The sequence below is a fragment of the Lampris incognitus genome, chromosome 17 (assembly GCF_029633865.1).
Source record: "Lampris incognitus isolate fLamInc1 chromosome 17, fLamInc1.hap2, whole genome shotgun sequence".
Lineage (NCBI taxonomy): Eukaryota > Metazoa > Chordata > Actinopteri > Lampriformes > Lampridae > Lampris > Lampris incognitus.
The window spans coordinates 5948718-5955352 of NC_079227.1; positions in this window are offsets into that span (position 1 = coordinate 5948718).

Sequence of the window (6635 nt, forward strand, 5' to 3'; positions counted from 1 at the left end):
GGGCTACAGGGGTGTATGGGAAGGGGGGCTACAGGGGCGTATGGGGGGGGCTACGAGAGGGAGAAGCAGCAGCCACACACGACGCCGGCAGTCCTCTCCCACTTAAACAGACAGAAGGGCAAGAAAAACAAAACACAACAGCGCCGTGGACGTGGATGTTGTGTAGGAGTCGGTGTGCAGTGTTGACACAACGTCGCCCCTGACACAACGTGCACACACAACCTGGGGTTGTGTGTGCACGTTGTGCACAGCACACAGATTAGCCGTGTGTATAAAACAGTGTCCAGACTTCAGAAGTCTGGCGCCAAGGTCATTTTGTCACTTTGTCACAAAACAGACCAGCTTATCGGACACCCGGCCGAGCGACACGCTCACAGACGAAGGCCGACACACCGACCGGTCAACTTTAACCTACGCGAGAGGACGAACACTGTGGTCTCTCTGTTTGGCTGTGTGCACAAGTGAGGGTCTCTTTGAGCTTGTGTAATGATGTGTGGCCGTGAGTGACCTTGTGTGTGTGCGGTATCAGGGACACGATGGGAAGCAGGGGAAGGGCTGTAACTCATTCAGACGCCCCGTTGGCTGATGCCCAGGCCACCTTAGCACTTTAATGACAGCCTGAGGATGCTCCTGTGTGTGTTGATAAGCGCCTGTATCCTGTTGGACGGACACGTGCACGGAAGCACGCTCACATTAACGGCATATGAGTGTGTGTGTGTGTGTGTGTGTGTGTGATGGTTGTGATTCTCTACAAACTTTACGTAAATCGTTACATCGGTGGGGGTGGCGCAGTGGTTAGCGCGGTCGCCTCACAGCAAGAAGGTCCTGGGTTCGAGCCCCGGGGTAGTCCAACCTTGGGGGGTCGTCCTCTGTGTGGAGTTTACATGTTCTCCCCGTGTCTGTGTGGGTTTCCTCCGGGGGCTCCGGTTTCCTCCCACAGTCCAAAGACATGCAGGTCAGGTGACTCAAAGACATGTAGGTCAGGTGACTCAAAGACCTGTAGGTCAGGTGACTCAAAGACCTGTAGGTCAGCTGACTCAAAGACCTGTAGGTCAGGTGACTCAAAGACCTGTAGGTCAGGTGACTCAAAGACCTGTAGGTCAGCTGACTCAAAGACCTGTAGGTCAGCTGACTCAAAGACCTGTAGGTCAGGTGACTCAAAGACCTGTAGGTCAGGTGACTCAAAGACCTGTAGGTCAGGTGACTCAAAGACCTGTAGGTCAGGTGACTCAAAGACCTGTAGGTCAGGTGACTCAAAGACCTGTAGGTCAGGTGACTCAAAGACCTGTAGGTCAGGTGACTCGGCCGTACTACATTGTCCCTAGGTGTGAATGTGTGTGTCGGCCCTGTCCAGGGTGTCTCCCCGCCCGCCGCCCAATGACTGCTGGGATAGGCTCCAGCATCCCCACGACCCTGAGAGCGGGGTAAGCGGTTTGGATGATGGATGGATGGATTACATCGACGATTCTCAATCCGGTACTGCACCAGTGCCGCTCACTTCCTCTTCTTCCAGGTTGTCAATTACGCTCACCTGTTGTCTCGGGCGTTCCAGCCATGTAAACGGGGTCCGAATTGTTCACACTGAAATTCTTCATTCTGCACACCTAAAGCAGTGGTTCCCACAGGTCTGAAATGTACTTGTGGTCGTAGCCGGCAGGAAAGGCCGACGTCACCTGGCGGCACAGAAAGGATCCACTACATGTGACAAACAACAAATACGTGTGACCCTTCATGGGCGGCATGATGGCGCAGTGGTTAGCCTGGTCGCCTCACAGCCAGCGAGAAGGCCCTGGGTTGGAATCCCGGGGTTGTCCAACCTTGGGGGTCGTCCCGGGGCGTCCTCCATGTGGAGTTTGCATGTTCTCCCCGTGTCGGCGTGGGTTTCCTCCGTGTGCTCAGGTTTCCTCCCACAGTCCAAATACATGTGGGTCAGGTGACTCGGCCATACTCAACTGTCGCTAGGTGTGAATGTGGCGGCTCTGTGATGGCAGCATCTCCGTGACCCTGACTAGGATAAACTGCATGGATATTAATTTCACATAATGTATGTCAGAGATCCAACCCCCCTTCCATCTACCCACATGGGAAGAGTAAGACAAAGTAAGAAAGAATAAAACACTCTTTGGTGTGTACAAACATGGCACGGTTTGTCAGAGCACTTAAAGTGGCCATTATATCATGCTCACTCCAGCTCTATATTGTTATTCTGGGGCTTCACTAGAGTAGCTTTGCACGAGTCACCATCCTTATTGATCTTATACTGGCACCTTCTGCAGCCCCCAGTTCATTCTCTGTTTGAACTGGGCCGTTTGGTAGGTTTTCTCTTTAAGACCCCCATCTCTAAAAGCCCACATTCCTTTGATTGGCCAACTCCCAGAAGCCTGCCGAGGGGGCAGCACCCAGTGCTTGTTGTATGGAATTCTGTTTCCCTGTTGAGATCCGTTTCCCCCTAGCCAGAGTCCGATACAACACCGGGAGGCTTGATTAACCTTAACCTTAACCTAACCCTAAGCTCAACCGAATGCTTACCTTAACCTAATCGTAGCCCACAGCTAACCTGTTTCCATGCGAATGCTTTCTCCGGGCCAGGGGGAAACAGATCTCCACGGGGAAACAGAGTTCGATTAACACCGGTTCTTTAAGCGAACTAGAAACCTACTAAGTAACATAATTTCTCGTTCTTGATTGGAAATGGCAACTTTTCAGACCCACCCGTACATGTTCGAGCCCGAGTACGATCTGGAATATGAGCGTGGACAGCACGAACTTCTGCAGCAACCAAGACTACAGCACCGTTTACCGTAATACTTACCATTTCTCCGGTAAGTATTACGCTCATTACCTGCTTATTGTGTGACATAGGCTAAAGGTAGATTTCCTCTCTCAGTCACAAGCCGTCCAATCTTTTTCTATATATGCCCCTGTTTATCGGTGTACATGTGGGAAATGCGCTAGAATCAGGATGCTGACTGAAATGGAAAACGTCTGCTGTCAGGAAATAAAGGTTACGTAGCTAGTCAATGTTATTCTGCTGTTGCAGAAAGACTGTATGGTATCTCCCTGCATCGTCACTTATTTAACGCGGCGTGAAAATTCATCAAGGCAAGCCTAAGTACAAAGAGCAACTATAGCACCCGATACTACCCAGAGAGCGATCTCTGAGCTTATTAGCGTTGCCTATCAGTCGGAGGAGGACCAGGAGGCAAATCACAGTGCCCCTGACCTCTCTGCTCAACCTGCTAAGTGCACAAAGAAGAAGGGGTGACTACGAAAGGCTGGAGGCCGCTGAGAGGAAACCACGGGCTGAATTTTCCCACCAGCAGCAGATTGCAGATGGGCACCATTGGGTGAAGAGCTGAGCATCACCCTGGACAACACTCTGAAAGGAGATGCAACGAAGAAGACTATGGTGCAAGCTGTGTATCAGGCATGCCAAGATGCTTTTGGTGTGAAGGAAGGCAAAACTTTCAAGCCACCAGCAGGTCCCAGTAGGCGGCGGCAGCAGATCACAGAATTGTGTAAAGAACTAAGGATGCTCAAGAAAAGGTGGCGGAAAGCGAACAATGGGTGAAAAGCAGCCCTGAGCCAACTAAGCTCAGAGCTGCAAAAAAAAAAACCCTACTGCGAATTCGTAAGACAGAGACGATCTGGCAAAAGCAGACAGAAGAGTCGACAGAGGAAAGCCTTTCTTAACAACCCCTTCCGGTTCACAGCCGACCTCCTCGGAAAGCCTAAAAAAGCGGGAGACTGATACGTTCTAAGGAAGAAGTGGAGAACAGTGTAGCAGCAACACACGGCGACCCCAGCAGAGACAGTCCACTGGGACACTGTCCTTTCCAGCTACCGACACTCAAGCCACGCACCCCTTTCAACATGGCAGACTTCCCTCTTGACGAACTAAGGGCAGTAGAGGAAAAAGTTGGAGCAGGATCTGCTCCAGGACCATCAGGCACCACTTACAAGATTTGCAAAAACTGCCCATGGCTACTGAAGAGGCTATTGAAGCTTTTGCAGACACTCTGGAAGAAAAAGCAGGAACCTTGTCTTTGGACGCTTGCTGAGGGCTGCTTTGACCCTAAAGAGCTGAAGTCATTTGGACTTGACCTGTTTCGAGAGATCTCCCTGCTGGACACTGACGGGACAACATTCTGGTCCATCATTGCTAAAAGACTAACAACTTATCTACTTGCCAATGAGTACATTGACGCAAGTGTACAGAAAGGAGGAGTTCAGGATACTCAGGTACTCAGGATGTCTGGAGCAGTGATCAGCCAGGTCATCAAGGGAGCAAAGAGCAACAACACACTCTCAGTTGTACGGTTAGATCTCGCCAAAGCCTACCCAAGGATACCTAACTAGCTGATCCAAAATGCATTGGCGCACTACCAAGTACCATCAAGAAGTAGTCAAGCGTACGATGTCACACATGGATTCACTGAAAATGAGGTTCGCCGTGGGAAATTTCACCACCGAACGGCGGAGGCTCGAGAAGGGCATCATGGCAGGGTGCACAATATCGGTGGTACTGTTTGTGGCTGCCATGAACCTGCTGCTAAAGGCAGGAGGAAGGCAAGGTAGAGGGCCAGAAGTGGACGATGGAACAAGACGTCCGGCCTGCAGAGCAGCTGATCAGGAAAGTAACACAACAGCCTGCCTGACCCTGTCCGCTCCCCTTGATCCACGTGGGCAAAAGCCGCTAATGAAGAGAGAGGCTGTTTCCCCACTAATGAAGAGAGAGGCTGTTTCCCCGTTAATGAAGAGAGAGGCTGTTTCCCCGTTAATGAAGAGCGAGGCTGTTTGCCCGTTAATGAAGAGAGAGGCTGTTTCCCCGTTAATTTTTATTCAACAGGTCTCACGCGCTGCACACGGCCATCAACTCTGCTGCTGGTCAACCCCCGTTGTCTACCAACACGGGGGTTGACGGTTTGAATCTCCTTGCAGAACTGGGCTGTGTTCACGTCTAGCAGAACTGGGCTGTGTTCACGTCTAGCAGAACTGGGCTGTGTTCACGTCTAACAGAACTGGGCTGTGTTCACGTCTAGCAGAACTGGGCTGTGTTCATGTCTAGCAGAACTGGGATGTGTTCATGTCTAGCAGAACTGGGCTGTGTTGACGTCTAGCAGAACTGGGCTGTGTTCACGTCTAGCAGAACTGGGCTGTGCTCACGTCTAGCAGAACTGGGCTGTGTTCACGTCTAGCAGAACTGAGCTGTGTTCACGTCTAACAGAACTGGGCTGTGTTCACGTCTAACAGAACTGGGCTGTGTTCACGTCTAGCAGAACTGAGCTGTGTTCACGTCTAGCAGAACTGGGATGTGTTCACGTCTAGCAGAACTGAGCTGTGTTCACGTCTAGCAGAACTAGGCTGTGTTCACGTCTAGCAGAACTGGGGTGTGTTCACGTCTAGCAGAACTGGGGTGTGTTCACGTCTAGCAGAACTAGGCTGTGTTCACGTCTAGCAGAACTGGCTGTGTTGATGTCTAGCAGAACTGGGCTGTGTTCACGTCTAGCAGAACTGGGCTGTGCTCACGTCTAGCAGAACTGGGCTGTGTTCACGTCTAGCAGAACTGGGCTGTGCTCATGTCTAGCAGAACTGGGCTGTGTTCACGTCTAGCAGAACTGGGCTGTGTTCATGTCTAGCAGAACTGGGCTGTGTTCACGTCTAGCAGAACTGGGCTGTGTTCACGTCTAGCAGAACTGGGCTGTGTTCACGTCTAGCAAAACTGGGATGTGTTCATGTCTAGCAGAACTGGGCTGTGCTCATGTCTAGCAGAACTAGGCTGTGTTCACGTCTAGCAGAACTGGGATGTGTTCACGTCTAGCAGAACTGGGCTGTGTTGATGTCTAGCAGAACTGGGCTGTGCTCATGTCTAGCAGAACTAGGCTGTGTTCACGTCTAGCAGAACTGGGATGTGTTCACGTCTAGCAGAACTGGGCTGTGTTCATGTCTAGCAGAACTGGGCTGTGTTCATGTCTAGCAGAACTGGGTGTGTTCATGTCTAGCAGAACTGGGCTGTGTTCATGTCTAGCAGAACTGGGCTGTGTTGATGTCTAGCAGAACTGGGATGTGTTCACATCTAGCAGAACTGGGATGTGTTCACGTCCTAGCAGAACTGGGCTGTGTTCATGTCTAGCAGAACTGGGCTGTGTTGATGTCTAGCAGAACTGGATGTGTTCACATCTAGCAGAAACTGGGATGTGTTCACGTCTAGCAGAACTGGGCTGTGCTCATGTCTAGCAGAACTGGGGTGTGTTGATGTCTAGCAGAACTGGGCCTGTGTTCACGTCTAGCAGAACTGGGCTATGTTCATGTCTAGCAGAACTGGGCTGTGTTCACGTCTAGCAGAACTGGGCTGTGTTCACGTCTAGCAGAACTGGCTATGTTCACGTCTAGCAGAACTGGGCTGTGTTCACGTCTAGCAGAACTGGGCTGTGTTCACGTCTAGCAGAACTGGGCTGTGCTCATGTCTAAACCAAAGCTGTGTTGTTGCTCCTGTCACCTAGCTTATTTCCGCCCGCTGCGGGATTCGATCCGGAGCTGTACTGTACCACAAGGTGGCGTCGCTAAACGCTCGACTAAAGGGGCGGACCCCCTGGCGGTCGGCCAGTGAGTCTTTTTGTAGGTTACACTACATA